This window comes from Telopea speciosissima, chromosome 8, assembly GCF_018873765.1.
Source record: "Telopea speciosissima isolate NSW1024214 ecotype Mountain lineage chromosome 8, Tspe_v1, whole genome shotgun sequence".
Lineage (NCBI taxonomy): Eukaryota > Viridiplantae > Streptophyta > Magnoliopsida > Proteales > Proteaceae > Telopea > Telopea speciosissima.
In genome coordinates, this window is record NC_057923.1 from 29,190,802 (window position 1) to 29,212,556 (window position 21,755).

The window sequence follows — 21,755 nt, forward strand, 5'->3', positions numbered from 1 at the left end:
CCTCATAAAGGCATATCTCATCCGCCCGGTGAGAGAAAGCACGATCACCTTACTCAGGGGCACGGAGGATGATCTCAGAAGGAATGTGATATAACTGACGTAAGGTTGCTAGGTCAAAGGTGGTCAAGATACTCTGGTACTGTCCCATCCTACTAGTCATATCCATCATTGGGGGAGACACCTCAAAATCATCTCCATCAAAATAACCATCTAAACCTGGGCTCTCGTCAGTGCGGACGAGACCAGTGGCACCCTCGCCATCATCACTAAGTAGAGGTCTAGGGGAAGGCAGTGATGGGAGGGTGTCCACATCAGACTCACACGAGGATGAGCCTGAAATAGGCCCATCAATGGCGTACCCCTCCTGTATAGCATCAAGATCAGAGTCACTTAACATGGCCACAGGAAGAGAAGACTTACTCGGATGAAGCTCCCTAACACCAAGTCAAGCACCTCAAGAGAGAACTGTAACATGCCCAAGCAACCAAGTTAGTACCAAAAAAAAAAAAAAAAGAGGATGATGGTAGACAAACCTGAAGTAGACCGTGGGCAAGACCACGGGTGAGACTGCAGCAAGATCAAGGATGAGACCACGACGAGAACACGGGCGACACCGGTAGGTAAAACCGCAGAGGCGAGACCGTGATGGGCGAGATCGAGAGCGGGCAAGATTGCAATGGGTGAGACCGTGGCAAGACTGAGGGCGAGACCAAGGTGGGCGAGACCGAGGCCGGGCCGAGACCACGTGGGCATGACCGAGAGCGGGCGAGACCGAGGCCGCAGGAGAGACCAAGAGATGGGAGAGATAAAAAAGATATGGGAGAGACCAAAAAAGAAAAAAGAGATGGGAGAGACCAAAAAAGAAAAAAGAGATGGGAGAGACCAAAAAGAAAAAAAAGATGGGAGAGACCAAAAAAGAAGAAAAAGATGGGAGAGACCAAAAAGAAGAACAAGATGGGAGAGATAAAAAAGAAGAACAAGATGGGGGGGACAAAAAAAGAAGAAAAAAAAATCTCTCAAAGAGGGAAAATGACAAGCACTTTGGGGGCAAGAAAAGTGGACTTAATGAAGAAAGGTGAAAAAAGGTAGAGCTAAATGAAGAGAGAAAATGAAGAAAAAGTAGGCAAAAAAGAAGACAAAAGGAGAATAAAAAGGGTAGTGGAGAGGGTTTAAACCCCTCACCTCTCCTACTTACTAAGAGGAGAAAAAACAATCTATCCTAGGAATTGAAGTTCCTCCAACGGTCACGAGATGCTCATCATAAAGCTCCCTCCAAGAAGCTTTAATTACAACAAGCCCCTCATAAGCTTGAAGACGACAAGGGTACTACTCTCTTGAGCATTCCATTCCAAGAGAGTAGGGGGCAAGTGATAAACCAAAAATACACAGGCCAGTCCTGAGATACCACTTGTCCTGACCCAAAGAAGAGGCTGGCCCAAGCCGGGCCACGACAGAACCCATTCAATAAATCCAAGAGGAATAGACCCAATAAGTCATCCAGAGACCAAGTCTTCCTTGCAAGCCAACGAAGTCTAACCATGATGTCACCGCCAAGGTCTACGTCATCTTATCATTAGAAGGACGTTATCCTAAAGAGATGTGATCCTATCCAGACTCATACATCAAGGATCGTTATCCAACACGTGAGGAACACTCATGTCTATCTATTTAGGAACCTCTTCCCTACCAGGACTTTACGTCTCATATCGAGACACCCTACTACGTGATAAACTCTTCCAAAAAGAATATTTGGCACCAACAAGGACTCTCCACACCGCCATACTCAACTATAAATACTCAGGTATTCTAACCCATTATTTATCCTGAATTCCAGTAATTCATCTGTTGCTAAGAGAGATCTAACCTAGGCATCATAGAGTCCTAGGCTAGAACCACACCGGTTCTCCCTTGTCCCTGACGTCTTTTTGCAGGTTGCAGCACCCAAAGACCTATCGAAGATTTCCTGATGTAACAGATTGGTTGCGGCACCCGAAGGACCTATCAGAGATTTCTTGACACAACACAAATTATAAGACAACTTGGTATAGAAAAGACTTAGATATACATACCTGTCCTTTAAACCAGTTGTTTTACATTAACTTCCCTGGAGGTGAATACATCATTCTTTGAAGGGCCAAAAGAAATTACAAAATATCAGCTGGATATGCAAAGTCCTTACATAAGCTCAAACACAAAAAGTTAAAGCAAAATAGTACTAATGAAAATTCTAAGGTACTCCTTGATACTGTGGAGCTAAGTCCTCCATCGTATCATCATCTCCACCCCAATATTCCTCATCGTCATTGCCCTCATAGGTCACGTAGCTGTAGATATCATGGATATCCTTCTCTATGTTCTCACAGCGGCTGTCATGTGTGGCATACTGACAACGGATGTCTACAAAACCCTGGGTCATGTCCATGCGTAGCTGTCCTATCGCAACAAGGAGTCTGTTAGTGTCACTCTTTGGAGGTGGAGTGGAAGAAGAAGATGCCACATCAATCCTACGCGGCAGTGGTCACCTAATGCCATAACCCCGCAATGGAGGAATGGGTTCTCCATCACTATAAGTGTCAGTCTTGATACCCATTCGACCAAGGGAGTGTTAATCAAACGATAGCTGGCCAGTGATGAATCGCTTCTCACCCTCTAGATTCACATGGAATCACTCAAAGATGGTTGTGAGTAACCGTCCATAAGGCAATTCATTCTTCTTCCTGAGATGGAGCAAAGGATGTGCCATGGTTCGGAGATGGCATATGGTAGGCATACTTGTTTAGGCTTGTGGAGGTAGAAAGCATAATAGGCCACAAGGATGGGAGGTTCCGTGCTGTGCCCTACCTTGGGCAGCAAATTAGTTTGCACTAGTAGACTGAGAACCCGTTGGGAAATGCCATAATGGATCTCTTTCCCCTTTGTGCCTTGAACTCCCTTGGTAAGGTAGAGGAAGAGCTTCCTACGCTCCTCTGGGTCAAGGAACTCATTAGGATCATCTGTTAAGGCATGGTAAATCAAAACCCCTTCCGTCGATACTCCAATGATGTCCCCCAACTATCAGAGGTCAAATGAAATCTGCACTCCTTTGACATAACTTATGATCCGCCATTGGGTTGAGTTCTCATGCTCGATCCTGAGGTTGGAGTAGAAGTAGCAAATCAACTTTGGGTAATGGTACTTGGGGGGTGTAAGCATGGTCGTCCACCCCAATGCCTCGAACTTAGCACTCACCTTATATGCCTTAAGGTCATTTACAACAATATCCCGACCCTCAAGGATCTTCCTGTCATGAAAGTGATTCTGGTATATGTTTTGTGCCTCCATAGAATGGAACCACTAGGCATCAAAAGCAATGGGTGCATCGGCCTGAGCAGGGGCATTTCTTTGTCTTTGAGGCATGGTGATTGATAACCTACACACAGGAAACAATGAAAGTAGAGAGCCATTAGTCCCGGCAGTAAAAAAAATGTCTAATCTACGCTTGGGGAATATAATTTCCAATGTCCAAATGAGTTATCTCCTCTTTTAAAATAATATAGTAAAAGGGAGTTCTATCCCCTAAATAAGACTAAGGAAGCTAATTAGAAGCCATAGTATACATCATGGGTAAAGGGACCCATTCAATCATGGTTCCATATAAGCCTAGAGATGTTTAAAGCTATAGATTATGCAAACAACAATAGAGCTTAATGTAAAAGTGGGATGAGTTCCCTATTCCATCCTTAAGATTGACCTAGTGCTAAAAAAAAGAAAAAAAAATAATATACAGAAAGTAGTGCAAGTGTGTGTTCAAGTAGGTTAAAAAGCAATAAGAAATCTAAAGACATTCAAAGACCAAATACATGGATCCACCACATTGAACCAAGGGATGAATGGAAAGATACAGCGTAAGGTTGGGGTTTTCATTCCAAACCCAACCTAGAAGTTGTATGAACAACGAAGAACATGACTAGGTCTCCTCACACCTTGAACAATGCAAAAAAAAAATCTTACTAAAAAATCATCTATACACATGCTTCAACTATTCCAATATAGTGCAGCAATTTCAACCTAAAGTAAGGGTAGAATCCAAAATCTGGCATAAACTCATGTAAGAATGAATCAATAGCATAAATAGTTTTACAAACAATAATTAAGAGCAAACTATTGGAAATAATGCTCCTGTAAAAAACCCTTCCACGATTTTGCCCAAAACAGTGATGTAATTTCGATTTTTGGTTTGGTTTTCCCAAACCATGCCTTAGAATCGTGAACAGTGGTGTTAGGAGTTAGATGTGTATGCAATGATCTAACCTATTGAGAGATGTAAGGTTAGCAACAACCTTTAGTGTTTGATTTCAAACGAAATCCCCAAACAATGGAAGAAACAAAATTTCTAGGTGTCCTCACATGAAAGAAATCGGGAAATGGAGTTTAGAGAAGAAGATAATCCATACCTTGATGTGTTTTGAGAGTTGAATCTTAGGTTTGGTGAGCAAAAACCACCAAGGAAGGCTTTGGATCCACGGACGGTCGCAACAAAGGAGGGCCCAAAGATTTAGAGCCAAAGAGAAGAAAATTTGAAATGAAAAGAACAAGTCAGGAGTTACCCTATTTATAAAAGTTTACATCAGAGGCACGTGCAGAGGCACGCCTAGGATTGAATTTGGGCTTGCATCCGATGTTCTCTGCACTGCGAGATAGACCGGAGGCATGGCTGGAGGCAAGGATACTGGTTGAGTCCATACTTGCCTCCGACCCTCCATAAAGCTATTTTTGAGGGCTTTTCTTGGCCAGTTCTTTCTCTAACTCTTTTTGCACTTTATTGTTGCCCTTTTTATCACTTCTTGAGCTTGTCAGGCTTGTCCACCAATTATGAATTGGATCACATTCCTTGAGTTTTCCTATTCTTGTTTTGTACTAACATTTCTAAACTTGAACAATTGTCTGCCATGGTTAATACCCATTCAAATAGGAACCATTCTCTGCGAGAGGATGCTGGAGATGCCTCAGGTACGGCTTTACCGATACCTCCCCCCAATCAATAGTAATGTGGACGTTGCTGTGTTGTTGAGTAATATGATTCAAGCTATGCAACAAGAACATAGGGACTCACCGTAAGAGCAACGCCTTTTCATGCAATCCATAACAGATTAGCTTAGGGATATTGCTAGGGAAAGACATCAAGCGCCCCCTCCTATGAATATGGCTCCTCCCCCACCAGGTCCTATAGCTGCTGCTGCACCTAGTACTCCTCCTTTGGCCCCTACTGCTGCCGAAACTCCTTTGGCACAAGTGGTGCCAGTACCCCTACCTCCTACCCCTGATGCTCCACAAGTCCAAGTGGTAGCACCAACTTATACTGATCCCTCTAAACTCTCAGAGAGGTTCCTGAAGCATCACCCTCCTATTTTCGATCGATCGGCTAGTGTCAATCTACTCCCTGCCCGCTGGATTCGAGATCTAGAGAGAATCTTTGAGGTGCTTCAATGTATTGCCGCAAAGAAGATTAGATGCAGGGTATTTCAATTCTGAGGTGACGTCGATGCTTGGTGGTGTTCCTCTAAGGAAAAATTTTGGGCCACACACCCTAATGCAATGTGGGCCCAATTCACTGAGGTCTTCCTTCAAAACTACTTCCCCCGCAACTTCCACGACAAGAAAGAAGTTGAATTCATGAACTTGTATTAAGGATCTAGATCAGTCCTTGATTTTCAGCAGTTGTTCGAGGAACTCTTTTATTTTGCACCTATGCACCAGAAGCCTAATAATATCAAGCCTAGGAAATTTGAGAAAGGGGCTTAGACCCAGCATCAGCACATCTATGTTGTTACACAACTACCCCACATATGCGGAGGTGGTCCAAGCTGCCAAGATAATTGAGGACCAGCAAGGGAGAACTACAAGGCTATCTAAGTTGGCAAAAGGCCACTAGGTTCTTCAAGGGGACCAGTAAATTCTAGAGGGGATCTTACTCCACTACCTCCCCAACTTAGTACCGCAACCCTAATGTGGCCCCAGCCTCATGGATAGTGGGCACATGATTAAAGACTATCCACATCCCCATTGGGTAGGTGCTCCAACCACTCTACCCTCTAAAGTACCCCAAGCATGGGCAGTTGTTCGTGCTCTCCTTCCTTCCACCGCCAATCAAACTCAAGGGTGCGTGTAGTCTGTCACCAGTGAGGAAGCTCAGGCGGATCCTAGTATTATCATAGGTATTGCACTTAACCCTTATAATATGCATTTATATAGGTTATGTTGTTATGATTTGGTTTTCTTGGTGTTTGTTAGGTATGATCCTTGTATGTCGACGACCCGCTTATGTATTGTTTAATTCAAGAGCATCACATTCGTTTGTATCTCCTTCCTTTGACATGAATCGTCAAAGCAGATGGCTCAGAACCTGATAATTAGTACGTCGACGGGCAGCAAGGTCAAACTCAACTTGGTGTACGAGCCTTGTCCTTTGTGGATAAGTGACCATGGGTTGGTGGCACATTTAATAAGTCTGGACTGAGAGATTTCGATGTGATCTTGGGTATGGACTGCCTATCTACTTATGGAGCTAGCCTAATATGTGCAGAGAGGAAAGTTTTGTTTAAGCTAGAAGAGGGTGTAGAGTTCACTTTCAAGGGTATTAGGAGGGAGAAGCCCAAGAAAGCCATTATCTCTATGCTACAAGTTCAGAAGTTGTTAGAGGAAGGATATCAGTGTTACTTGGCCTCTGTGGTTGGCATAGAAGCTAAGGTTAAGCCTATGGAAGAGATAAGTGTTGTGAGGGATTTTCTGGACGTCTTTCAGGAAGACCTAACACAATTTCCACTGGATCATGGGATGGAGTTCATGATAGACCTGATACCGGGTGCAACCCTAGTGTCTAAGGCTCCATACAGGATGGCACCAATGGAATTGAAGGAGCTATAAGAACAACTTCGAGACTTGTTGAAGAAGGGAATCATTAGACCCAGTGTATCTCCTTGGGGAGCACCTATTTTATTTGTGAAGAAGAAGGATGGTAGTATGAGGATGTGCATCGACTACTGTGAGCTCAATAAGCTTACAATCAAGAACTGGTACCCCTTACCCAGGATCGGTGACTTACTCGATCAACTACAAGGTACCAAGGTATTTTTGAAGATTGATCTTCGATCGGGGTACCATCAATTGAAGATCAGGGATAGTGGCATCAGCAAAACAGCTTTTAGATCTTGCTATGGTCTCTATAAATTCTTGGTTATGTCCTACAGATTGACCAATGCCCGATGGCCTTCATGGAGTTGATGAACCGGGTGTTCCATGATGTGCTAGACAAGTATGTCATCATTTTCATTGATGACATCTTGATCTACTCCAAGAGCGAGGAAGAGCATCCAGACCACCTTCGTTTGCTACTGTAACGTTTGAGAGAGAAGCAATTGTACGCTTTGTTCAGCAAATGTTAATTTTGGCTGCAACAAGTGGCATTCCTGGGACATCTTAACTTTACCAAGGGTATTGAGCCGATAAGGTTAAGTCAGTAGTTTATTGGGCCTAGTCAGTTATTGCTGAAGGTTCATTGAGAACTTCTCAAGGATTTCAGCTCCTATGACTCAATTGACCCAAAAGAGAGAAGTTTGAGTGGTCCGATGATTGTGAGAAGAGCTTCCAGGACTTGAAGTAGAGGTTGATTTCTACTCCAGTACTCACCATTCCTAATGGCACTGGAGGGATGGTAGTTTACAGTGATGCATCCAAGATGGGTTTAGGATGTGTTCTAATGCAAGATGGGAAGGTTGTGGCCTATGCTTCTTGGCAGCTAAAGGACTATGGGAAGAATTACCCTACCCATGATCTGGAGCTTACAGTTGTGGTCTTTGTTATGAAGATCTTGAGACACTATCTGTATGGTGAGAAGAGTGAGATCTACAGTGATCACGAAAGTCTCAAGTACTTCTTCACACAGAAGGAGCTCAACATGAGATAGAGGCGATGGTTGGATCTGATGAAGGATTATGATTGCACTATCCATTACCATCCGGGTAAATCAAATGTGGTAGCGGATGTGCTAAGTCGGAAATCTCAAACCCTATCTTTGGCATCATTGGCTGTTAGTGAGAAACTTGTTGAGAAAGCAAGAAGGATGGATCTAGAGCTACTGGTAGAGGGAGTTACCCTATCTTTGGCTGCCTTATCAGTACCATCAATGTTGGTGGAAAGGATCTAGTGAATCCAAGCTTTCAATGAAGATTCACAAAAGATCATTAAAGATATTCAAGAAGACATATAGCGAGATCTAGACTTCAGATTGACTGAGGGTGGTATCCTCATGTTTAGAGATCGGCTATGTGTTCTTAATGATGAACAGTTAAGGAAAGAAGTGTTGTCTAAAGCCCACGACGATCCTTATTCCATCCAGGCAGTACCAAGATATACAAAGATTTGAAAGGACACCATTGGTTGAGTGAAATGAAGAGGGATGTGGCTGAGTTTCTTGCCAAGTGTCTCATTTACCAGTAGGTGAAGGTGGATAGGTAGCAACCCCATGGTCTTTTATAGTCATTGCCCATCCCAGAGTGGAAATGGGAACATGTCACTATGGACTGTGTCATTGGGTTACCCTGTATACCTAGAGGTGTAGATGCCATATGGGTTGTTGTTGATAGGTTGACGAAGACGGCTCACTTCATTCGCATAAAGATCACCTATACAATGGACAAGCAGGCTTGCTTATACATTGATAATGTGGTTCGTTTGCACAGCGTTCCAGTTAGCATCATCTTCGATAGAGATCCCTGATTATGTCCAAAGGGTGGATTCCAGAAGGCCATGGGCGCATTGCTGAGTTTTAGTACTGCTTTCCATCCTCAGATAGATAGTTGGAGAGGACCATACAGACCTTAGAAGGCATACTTCGAGCCTATGGTGTTGACATGCAAGGCAACTGGGATGAGCACATCTCACTCATCGAGTTTGCTTACAATAACAATTACTAAGTTACCATTGGTATGGCGTTGTTTGAAGCTCAATATGGGAAGAAGTGCCACACACCTTTGTACTGGGATGAGGTAGGTGAATGACATATCCTTGGTCATGAGTTGATCTAGGCAACTTTTGAGAAAGTGGATCTCATTTGTGAGCGAATCAAGGCAGCCCAATCCAGACAGAAGGGTTATGCAGACCTGAGAAGGAAAGATTTACAATTCATAGTTAGGGATAAGGTATTTCTCAAGGTTTCATCCACCAAAGGGGTGATGCGGTTCAGCAAGAAGGGCAAGCTGAGTCCAAGGTTCATTGGACTTTATGAGATCCTGGCAAGAATCGGGCCGGTGGCATATCGGTCAGCACTTTCACAATCCTTGGAGAGTGTACATGACGTATTTCATGTGTCTATGTTACGAAAGTAAGTTCATGACCCGAGTCATGATCTATCATAAGAACCACCTGAGCTCACGGCTGACATGACCTACAAAGAGCAACCTGAGAAGATCCTAGACTGTAAGATTGTTCACCTTCATAATCAGCCTATCTTTTATGTGAAGATGAAGTGATGCAAACATCCAGAGGAAGAGGCGTCTTGGGAGTCAGAAGTAGAAATGTGAGCAAAGTACCCTTCCCTTGGTGACTTACAAGGTACATCAAATTTCGGAGATAAAATTTCTTATAAGGTGGGGGAAATGTTATACCCGCACCCGAGATCCTAATTATTTATTATTATCTTTATGATGTGTAGATGGTGCTGCCATGTATGCCGGTGAGCTGTTTGTAATGATGATCAAGCCCAGTCATAAGATCATAGATTATGACATGGGTTTTCCAGTCGAGGAAAGATTCCTCAATCAGGAGTGGGGGAAATTCATAGATGATGACTTCATCGACTATCCTCCTAGCACAAGTCCTAGGAGTGAGGCGTACCAAAAGGCACCCCATGTCATGCCACATCAACACTTCGTCTCTCGATGAGGTTAGCATTAATGTGAGGATGCTCTTTGAGATCACAGAGAGCATGCCATGATGGCCAAGGGGTAAGGTACTAACCCTTATTTATTGTTTCTTAATACCCTCTCCGAGTCCTTGAAGTGCGGGTCAAAGTCTGGAGCATTTTTGAGGTTTAAAAGGCCCTTTTCTTACATCAGAGGCAAGGGCGAACGCAAGACTATAGGCTGCATCTAACCTTGAATCCGATGCTACTGTCAAGGCTTTTTCGAGTAAATTATGGTGTGGGGCCCACATGCCCTGTGTTTTGGGTGTAGCTGGTGTCCCATGGCATGGTCCACCCTTGCCCTTACCTTCCTTTAACTTGTGGCTTCATAAGTGGGCCCATAGGGCCCAAACCATGCCTTAAAATGTGTTTTGTGTAAAATGAACCTTAGGGGACCCTAACCAAACAGGCCCTAAGTGGAGCCTTAATATAAATAGGGGGCTGAGCACCCATTGGCCAACTACTCCACCCCACCTACCAAAACCATGGAGTTAAGAAGAAAGAGAGAAAGAGCAAGGAGAAAGAAGGATAAGAAGAAGGAGAAATAGGGAGTTGGTTGGGGATAGCTTGGACCTACATGAAGGGCATCCCTTGGGCATCACAAACAAGTTAGGCCCATGACAACTCTCTCATCGCACCTCCCTCTTATTTTCCTTTTTAGCTTAAGCTTGGTTGGTTCCCTTGATAATGAATTGGAGCCTAGGGTTTCACTTGGAACCCAAGTTATAATCCTAACCTTGTATGAGGCCTCATTAATTAGGTTCTACCCTCTTGTTACACTCATTAAGGCACCTACATGAAAACCTCTTCAATTATAGGTTTTCAAACACCAAGGAAACCCTAGATTTTGGATTCTTCATGTTGATCCTTTAAACCCCTCAACTTTTGGTTTTCCTATTGTTTCTAAGACCTAATTTGACTTTAGGACACCCCTCTTCAACTCTTGAGGCTTGGAATTACATGTGGTTTTGCTTGAGTTCAAGGAACCCTTTAAAATTTGTGTCTGGCCTATATCTGAGGCAAGGCCGGATTCAAGCTTCTGCTTGAATCCGCACTTGGATCCGATTTCTCCTGCATAGGCATATAGCATCGGAGGAAAGGTCAGATCCAAGCTTCTTCTTGAATCTGCACTTGAGTCCGATGTTCCCTGCACAAACATATACATCAGAGGCAAGCCCAGACCCAAGATTCTGCTTGAATCCGTACTTGGATCCGATGCTGCTCCAAGGGCCTATGGTGGTACTTAGAACCTTTTGGGATCTTTTGTCGCCGTACCCTTCTAATACTCTTTAACACCTCCCAAGGCATCTTTACGCGTGCGAGGGCATGATTTAAGTGGGAGTTGTTTCACGGGTCAAATTCTTATAACAATCGATTCTTGGGTTTGGGTTGATTCTTGGGCTTGATTATATATATATACCTAGATTAAACTCTTAAGTATTTGTATATTAAATTCCATCATTATCAATCATGCTGCATAGTTGCATATTAAAATTTGATTGATGAGTTATTATGTAATTGATGTGATTTAGTTTCTTTAATGATACCGAGTTATGGTGCCAGGGTGTACTAGTATCGGAACCCCAATGTTGTTTAGAACTTCTATTGCATGACATATTGATTTGTATGTGCTATGTTACGGCTTGGCATATTTCTTACCCAAACCCTAACCCGAATCCGAATGTAAATCCGGAACCCGAAGTCGTGGCACCATGTACGTTATGGAGTATTGATTTGATGTTCGAACAGGTAGAAGATAAAGAAGGAATCCTGGTGGTAACACGCTGCTTGCCGACAAAACGATGCGTACCTCCTCCATATAATTTCAAAATTTGCAATCTAATGTATAAATCATGGTAAGTGACTCTAATCATGCCTTGGAGTATTTTGGGAATATGAATAATGCTGGAAAGATATTTGAGCACGAGAAACACCGACACTCGGGTGTCCCGGCACAAAGTCAACAAGGACAGCAAACATTGGTCGACTACTACATTGACTAGAGATTGCTATCACAACAGATTTTGGTCTCGGGAGTGTGAGGCCCAGCGTTTTGAGTAGGGTATCTCGCCGCCGCGTCCCAAATATTTAGTTAGAATGTTTCCCCAAACATTTTGGATACGCGGGGCCACTAATCAGTCCACATGTACGTGTGTCGGATTTAAACATGATTTATTACAAATTAACTCATTTAACCGATAAAACATTATAAAAATTGTTTAATTAGATATATAAACAAAACCCTAAGACTCTTTTCATTTCTCTTCTAATCTAACCGACTGAAATAAAGAGAGGAGAGAAAGGAAAAGGAGAAGAAGAAGGAAGGCCGAAAAGGGGGTTGCTACCTTGATCAATCCCTATCCCAAGGTAAAAATCATCATCTTCATCACCTCTAGTCATCTTAGATCATTCTTTCTTCTCAAACCCTTGCTGAATCAAAGGGAAGATCATCAATTTTCGATCTATGTTGATGAATCCATCGTTGGATTCATTCTTTTTTCATGTAGACTTCAAGCTAGATGAATTTCTACTCTTCTAACTCTTTCTTTTAATTATACCAAATTAGTTTCTAAGATTAAACTATGAGTTTGGTTTCTCTACTATTTTTCTATAACTAATTGGTTTGGAAAATTTTAGAATTTAAACCAATTACCCCATACATGACCAAAACCTAAATCCTAGCCCTATGTTAGCCTATTTACTATCAAATTCACATACCTACTGTTGAAATTGAAGCAAAAGAATTTTGATTCAACCATAGGTGGCTGTTATACCAATTTGAATCAAGGAATTTCAACCATGGCTGTACCCATCTTTAAAACCCCCAATTTCTCATGTAATTGGATCATAATATTGTTCCAATTCATGGTGTTGGTCATGTGAACATCATCCCTTGACCAATTGGGTGAAATTCAGCCAAAAACCCCATCAAAACCCTGAATTTCAGCCTTGCTATGCTGCCTATCATCTCTAGTGGGATTTTTGGTCGATTGGTACATCATCCAGAGAATGCTGTCTCAGTCTGTTTACATACTATTATCTTAGGATGATGTCTTGGTCGAATGCATCATCATCTTGAGTTGTTGTCAAACTCTTGATTGAGTCTTGGACCTTACCTAACCTCACTCCAAGGTAACCCTAGGACTCCACATGAGTTTAGACACCTCCTAGCACTGTGTGTGGTTAAATATTCTTAAGACTTTACCTTTCGATCGTCGAATCGTACCGGCAATCGACTCGAAGCATAACTCGACATCACAACTGCAATTATAACAAAGTAAGTGGGGGTAGGCTTTGATTTCTTTTAAGAGTGTTTATTTCATTCTTAGATATATGTACTAGGAATTATTTGCATATTTAAATTCTTATTTTATTTATGATATTTATTGATTTCATTATTTATGACTTATGAACGTGAACGATGTGATGTGGAATGATATGCAATATAAATCTTTGTGATAGATTAGATGCAGTAGTTGGCTTAGAAACGAGAGGTATGGTGTGTCGTAGTATGCGATGCGGGAGCACTGTACACCTCGTACTATGTCATTTAGATTGTAAATGGCTAAGGATGTCATTCCTTAATGCTACAACCCTTACCAGCAGGGGTCCAAGTGTTGGGTGATTGATGAACACATTTATGTGTGAAATCTTAGGGCATAAAGCATACATTTTACCACATTGGATAGAGTATCTTGGTGCTTTCTTGTGCGTTTCAGGTTTTTGGACTATTTATAGCTATTCTAGACTATCCGAGGCTACATCTCCAATTTTACACGTAAAGCTGTCCAATATTTGTGCATGGCTGTAAAGAAAACTAAATTTGGAGCAGGTTGGACGTGATGGAATGCAAGTACGCATTTGTCTAGGCCACCGTACAATCGATTATTCTTTTCAGTCCAAGAAATGATAATGGGCCAGAAATGAGCCAAAACGCAAGCCCGGGCCAGTTTGAATTTTTTGAGATTTATATTTGGCATCGAGGAAGACGATTATGATCAAGGGTTGAGATCCTCTCAAGCATTTACCTCTTTTTGTATTTTTTTATTATTAGAGGAGAGAGAAAAGCCACATGGGACCTACACCTGTTCACATGTGACCAAGGGTAGGATGGGAATAATTCCCACTGAAGCTACCAAGGACAAAGGAGGAATTTCATATCCAAAGTAGAAGTTTAGTGGGCTACAAGCAAGGATCGGCCAAGATGGGAGAAATAGTAGGAGAGATAAGAGGAAAAAGAGATTTAAAAAAAAAAAGAAAAAAAAGAAGAGATAATCTCTCTCTTTCCATCTCTAATCCTATTCTCTCTTTCTTTCTTTAACACTCTCCCACTCACGGCCTCGCTCTCTCTCTCCCTCTTTTCTATATCTTCTCTCTCCCCCTTCCTCTTAAACTCACTCTCCTATCTCCTCTTAGCCATCTCCCACTCACGGCTCTCACCACCTCTCATCCTATTTTCTTTTTCACACCCCATATCTCTCACGGGTTCTCACTCCCTCTTTCCTAACTTATTCTTTTCTCTCTCTTCCCCCCTTCTCTAATTAGATTTTCACATTCTCTCTATCTCTTTTCTCTTATCTTTTATTTTATTTTAATTTTTTTTCTCCCACCTTATCCCCTCTCCACGATTTTTAGAGGGAGAGAAGCCCCAAATTCGTTGGAAGCCTCCCTCCCCCTCTTCTCCCCTTTCCCCTATAAATACCCCCTCTTCTCTTGTAAAATTATTCATTCAATTAGCGAAATTTTCTCTTCTTTTCCTATTTTTGGCTTTAGTTCTTAGTTTGGATTTCATAAATTAGTTCTTTCAAGTTCTTAGTTTTGCTTTCATAAGATTAGTTTAATGATTGTAATTTTGATTTCATAAATTAGTTCTTTCAAGTTCTTAGTTTTGCTTTCATAAGAGTAGTTTAATGGTTGTAACAGGTTTAGTTTATGCTTCAATGTCTTCAATATGGTTGTAATAGTTTTAGCTTTAAGCTTCCTAGTCTAAGCTCCTATGTTGATGACAAGACTTGGAGATTTAGAAGAGGAAGCCATGGTAAGTTCATGCAAGTATTCATTCAATCTTCTTCAATTAATCCGATTCAAGCACATCTAGGTTTGCATTCTCTAAACTCTCAATCTCATTCATAGCTTCTCCTTCTTCTTCTTCTCCCTCTATTTCTTTTATTTTTCTTATGTGGTTACTTTGTTTATGTGGATGTGGATGTGTGGTTGCACTTTTATTACTTCCAACTTGCTTTAGTATATGATTTTATTTTTAATTACTCCCAATTTGCGTTAGTTTGATAGGTTAGATGTTCATGTGTTAGGCCGCCAACTTAATCCTGTAGATGCGTACTTTGTTAGATGCTTATAAGTTAAGATCCATTAGTTTAATTACCATTAATTTAGTAATTTAATTAATTTGGTTCACTTTGCATTACTTTTAAGATTAGTTAAATAGAGTGACGCATATCTCCTCATGTTCGACCCGTAGCTACGATTGACCCGTACGCTTGCGATTTTATTTTAACTCAAATAGTGATCATAATCCCTTATCCCGAGGAGTACATACCAGGATGGGGTCCAGGCTATGATTATCGGGATCTACCCACGGGGAGGTATATAATACCAACGACTGGTGTGGGCTCCATACAATAATTGAGGTATGTGTCGGGGAAATGAGGAGGAACCGAGATTGTTTCCCGAGTTGTTGGTGTAGCATTAACCTAGAGACTTAAGCATTGCTTGTTAGGTGGAAATTAAGATTAAAATTGAACCCATGCATTTAGGATTCATGCTTGTGTGTGGTCTATCCTTTACTTGCTGGGCTCATGGAGTTCACCACTGTGGAATTTCCCCTTTTTAGATGAACCTCTGCGTGGATGTCATGGTGGCAAGGAGGATAACTTCAATGCAGAAGATTTATGGTAATGGTGTATTTGCTAGTTTTAAACAAACAGGGTTGTGACCCCAATTATGTAGACGATTAAGGTGTCCTTGGAGAACAATGACTGTTGATGTGGTGTTATCTTTATGTTCTCTTTTGCTAAATACCATCCTTTTTGGTGGAGGAGTTTTCATTGTTTATATTTTAAAATAGTTGTGTGTTGGCTCGATGGTCATGAACTTGGGAATATTGAGTTATTGGAATTTTAATGTAAATAATATATATAGGACTTGTAAGTATTTATTTTTTCTGCAGTCTGATCAATGTAACACTTGTTATCTCAATATTGTGTGGTGCTTGTGACGTGTATTTACTGCATCTAGATTCTGGAGGTCTTTGAATACTTCGGGTATTTGGGTCAGCCATCGAATCCTCCCAGGGGTGGGTTCGGGGTGTGACAAGATAATATCAGAGCATGATGCTCTATTTACACTCACAAGCGACGAAAGTGAAAGTAATATGGTCTAGAGCCAAAGAAATAAAAAAAAAGTTAAATAACTTAAATATAAATGGGGGTAGAAGAACACAATAGGAGACTAGCTAGGTGCAAAAGCCAACAACATATTATAGCTGTAAGAGCATAAACTTCTACATAGTTTTCTTCAAAAGATAAGCAAGAAAAGAAAGTACAACTGATAATAGGAAGAAAGCAAAACATAAAACATAAGTTGAACATCCTTAGAAAGTCCTATGCCTAAGTCTACTCCTGAGGCAGATTCTTTGCTAATGATGGTGGACGCGAATCAATCCCAAAGTGGGTATCCCAGGAATCAAATCTCTGCTCTAGAGTGCCCACCCTGCCACTCAAAGAAGATATGTCTCCTTGAACGCTCAAAAAACCCTGATCCATCCGAGTATATATCATAGTAAGTCCCATACCCAAGCTGTCAAGGCGGGCTATCACATCCTCCCATCCATAAACTCCAGCTGAAGGTAATGTCCCATGTGATGATGAAGCCCTAGTGTAACCTCTAGCAGTGTCACCATAACCAAGCTCCTCCTCATCCTTGCTTTAGGCAAGTCATACATCTTCATTCTCTTTAAAGAAGCCTTGTTAATTGGCTCAGTCCCTTCTCCACCTGTCAACTCTCCAGCGAAGTCAACCCTGAAGTGTTGAAAAACTTGAGATAAAAGCCTTCCATATGGTAGGTTACCATCCTTTAGGTTCCTTGCATGATATAACATTGTCTTCAGAATGAGGTATGGCAGACAGATCTATGGACCACCCCTACTCGCCATGTACAAACAATAGGTTATATAAGCCCTTGCTATGGCAACCCCACTCCTATTTCCACCCTGGGGAGAAATGTTGTATTGGACTATTCAACTTAAAATTCTAGCCGATGGTTTGTATTCCACTTCTGACTTTGGAACCTGATCCCCTCTTGTAATAGCCTTGAAAACTTTTTCACGTGTTGTTAGTGGAATAATGTCCGAAGAGTCGAACCTTGGCTTGCAATAGAAATATACTCCATTTGGAACAATACCCAAGATAGCGGACAACCGATGAACAGATAGGATGACATCAAACCCCTTCACTTGACTCTTCAAACGGAAACCTGAATTCTCACCATCATTACAAACCACCAGGTTGCAGTAAAAGTGTCGAACTAGGTTTGGGTAACACGGCAGGTCTAGTGTCAACATGGGTGCCCATCCCAAGGCATTAAACCTCTCATACACTTTAAACTTCTTTAGGTCCTCCACAGTGACCTCTTTCCCGTTCTCCACTTTCTTGTTTTGATAAGCTTCCCATTTCTATGAGTTGGGATAGCTTGAGAACCAAACCACATCAAATTCCCCCTCTTCTTCCTCTATTTCATCCTCTTCCTCGGACATGTCAGGGAGAACTTCGTCCCAATTCTCATTTGGAGATGAGAGTGATGCCTCTTGCCATGGACATTTGCTTGCTATAGTCTTAACCCTAGTACTTCTAGTGACTCTTGAAGACATGGCTGCAAAAAAAAAATATTTAACCAATAAAATCTGATTAGGGAGTAATAAACCATGGATTAGTAACCACACATATAAACAAGAATGGGAGTGGGAAAAAGAAAAAAAAAACAAAACAGTAGAGCAAGGTTAGGAATTTTTTGCAACAAACAAAGTGACATGTATGTAAAAGGAAAATGGGGAAAATCAAGAACCTTTGCAAAAACAAAAGGGGGTAACCATGCATATATAGAGAGGGTTTGGATTTAACAACCAAACAAACAAAGAGAGTATCATGATTTCATAGCAATGGAATGGGAAAATCACACAAAACAGGAAAAAAAAAAAAAAAAAAAAACAGCAAAACAGAGACATGTCAAACAGGGACTGGCATTAGATATAAAAGAAACCTATACAACCAAAGCAAAAAGGGTTGAGGAACAATGTAAGGTCACAAGAAAAAAAACCATAAAGATTATGCAAGAAAATAAGAGAGTCTATGGCATTTACAAGAAGGAAGAACAAAAGAAACCCTCGGTTGGGTATAAATTCTGATTTTAGAAGTAAGCTTACCTATTTGAGATGTAAAGTGCAAGAAACTTGGAGAAGAACCTTGGAATGGAGAAAGGAATGCTTGACAAAGATCTCTGGTCGCTCCTAGAGCCTCCACTCTCCCCAAATCTGAAGTTAGAATGAGAGAAATGGGTTTCGGTTAGGGTTTTAAACCTGATTACGATTCTCTGGTTGATGTCCTGGTCGATTGCTGCATCGACCAGAGATGGACAGAACTATGAGAAAATGAAGAGAGGAGGGTTTAAATGCATATGGGTGGCGTTTTTGACACCCCACTCATGATTTTAACTCACAAATTCACAAGATAAACAACACTAATTGTATGGATTATGTTTCCATAAGTATGAAGACTTATCTTGTTAACCATGCATTAATGGATTGGGAACTATGTGATTTAAACTCCTAGTTTGAACCTACTCTAGTTGACTGCATCCCGAGCGAAAAATTAACGCCATAAGGAGATTTGCAAAAGAATTACAACCTAAGACCAATTGAAGAATACCGTTATGACAATAACAACATTCGTAAGTTGAATAATAGCTCAAAATGATAATCAATGAATCGTAGATATCTACAGACCTAGCTGTAACATAATTGAAACCTGACAGCTAGGGATTTCTACGTAACTAAAAGGGAAATAAAATATCTCTGGACTCAAACAATTCATATCGAAACCTTACTCCATTCATGGTCAGATCAAATCCAGAGTTTAAGTTAGGACACACAAGTAAACATTCCTGCTTAACCTTACCTCATAGTCCTCCTATCTAAACATTTCAAGTATAAAATTTAGATCTTAAACCACACTTTTATGATGCATGTATCCTTGATTGATTCCATTCTAATATTTAGAGAGTACAAATGTTGTCCCAATATATGAAATATATCGAATCTTCTTATTACATCTAAGTAAATATATATTCCCAAATTTTGTTTTCAGTAAGCAATCATGATTCGAACTCGATCCGACAGAAATGTTCCTCGTGGAGTATGTCCTCCTATCATTCATCCACTTTGACATCTCAATGAACCCATTGCTCAGAACATAAAATTTTTTGCCTCCTTTGCAAGTGTACCTAAGGTCCCTCCTACACCAGTACCTGAGGCCCCTCCAACTCATATACCTGCACCTCCCCCTGTTATGACCGCCAGTGAGGTAGCTGCCATCGTAGCCAATAAGATGCAGTCTACACAATAGGAACAACGAGCCTTCATGCAAACTATGAGTACCCAATTTTAAGAAGTAATGCGAGATAAGGAAATAATCAGGACATCTAATCCTACCATGCTTACAACCCCCACAGCTCCACCCGTGCGTACAACTCAAGATGCTATTGCAATCATAGGAGATATGATGAAAGATTTTCAACAACAATAGGGATTGTTCATGAGCAATACAATTGTTGTGATGCGACAACTACAGCAGCAATTCATGATTTGCATGAATGCACAAATTCAAGTCATGCAACAGGCGCAGGCCGTACTAGGGATTTCTCTTGTATATGACACACCGCCTGTGCTCGACAAGTCTGTGGGAGAAGGACAAGTAGTTGAGGGTGTAACACGACAAGGGTCTAAGAAGAGACATATGACCTCACAAAAGGAACACCTAGTAAGTCTCCCAAAGGTCCCTATCCTGATTCGACTCCAACATGCTCTGATGGTAAGGATGAAAATCAATTCAGTTAATCGTCAAGGTTCATAGCTACATCATAACCGTCTAGTGCGAACATTCATTATTTCGACTGTAATCGGTTGGGGCATATGTCCAGGGCTTTCCCATATCGTAAAGCCAAGCACGTGTCACAAGTATGCGTTCCCCATTCGGAGCAGCCACAATAGGACCGTAGGCTAGAAATAGGTCAAACTTTTCAGCCCCCTCGACCAACTACAATTCAAGAATGTTCACAGCCCATTAGGTTCACACCTAATCCATGTCCCTATGGTCCGATCCGATGTTATGAATGCAATCAAACTAGACACATGTCCAAAAACTATCCTCGCCGAAGAGTAGGTAGGTGCACCTTCACAGTTTCAACCTACTAACCAACTGTTCTAGCCCCAAAGCAATAGGGTTCAAGAGCAAGATTATGCCTTGACCACGGAAGGAACTGAGACAAATCCGGTTGCTATGATAGGTACTTTATTCGTATTATCCTCACCTGATCGAGTATTAATTAATTTTGGTACATCACACCTTTCGTTTCTATTGATTTGCGATAAGATGAATGGGCCCTAGAAGAACTTGGAACACAAATCAGTGATTAGCACTCTTGCTAGATATGTTGTGAATCTAAATGAAGTGTATGAGTCTTAATCATTAGGAAATCTTCGATTCATATCTAGATTCTAGAAGGACGGTGAGAGACCAAGACGCAAAATTAAGTCTCAGTAAGGATATTCAATCACGAATCAAGTGAATAAAACATTTTAGGCTAGATTCAAGTAAGTTTGGAATGTACCAAGTAGTTGGTGGTAAATAACAAAATCTAAAAATTAAATAACGAGTGTTAAGTATAGCCAAGAACAACCGAGAACAGAAAAGAACCAAAACTGGAGGATTTTTGACAAAACCTTGCTCAACAATAGATATGAGTAGAGTAATGGGTCACCGAACGTCCCCTCTGTTATTGCGAGTGAACAGTAGGGATTCCATCAATATTTCAATTCATTCTAAAGTTGGATTAGGTATTGGAGAACCAGAAATAAAAGTCTTCATTAGAAAAGAGCCACGTAAGCAAGATAGTATAAACTAATACTACATAATCTAAAGCTATAAGAAGCATAGATTAGTAGGTGAAATACGTGAAGATAGTTTGATCAGCTGATTTCTTGGAATATGCGTTTAAGGTTCGATCCCTTAGGCCTTCACATTAAGTAGAGCCTTAGATCAACCAAAATAGGGTGTAATTCAGATCACTTGTCGAGGGGCGTATACTCTAAGAAGTTAACCTTGGTGGTTCAATCAAAACAAAAAGAATCATGCCAATACGAGACAAAAAAATATACTATGAAGTAATCGCATTGAATCAAGGAAAGTCTGGGTGACGAAAAGATGAAAGAAGGTCAAGGTATGCTCACCTATATAGATCCCCAGACACGTCAGATTTTGAGGATGAAATTTTTGTAAGGTGGGAAGAATGTTACGGCTTGGCATATTTTTTACTCGAACCCTAACCCGAATCCGAATGTAGGTCTGGAACCCGAAGTAGTGGCACCGTTTACGATATGGAGTATTGATTTAATGTTCAAACGGGTAGAAGATAAAGAAGGAATCTCAGTGGTAACACGCCACTTGCCTGCAAAATGATGCGTACCTCCCCCATATAATTTCAAATTTTGCAATCTAATGTATAAATCATGGTAAGCGACTCTAATCAT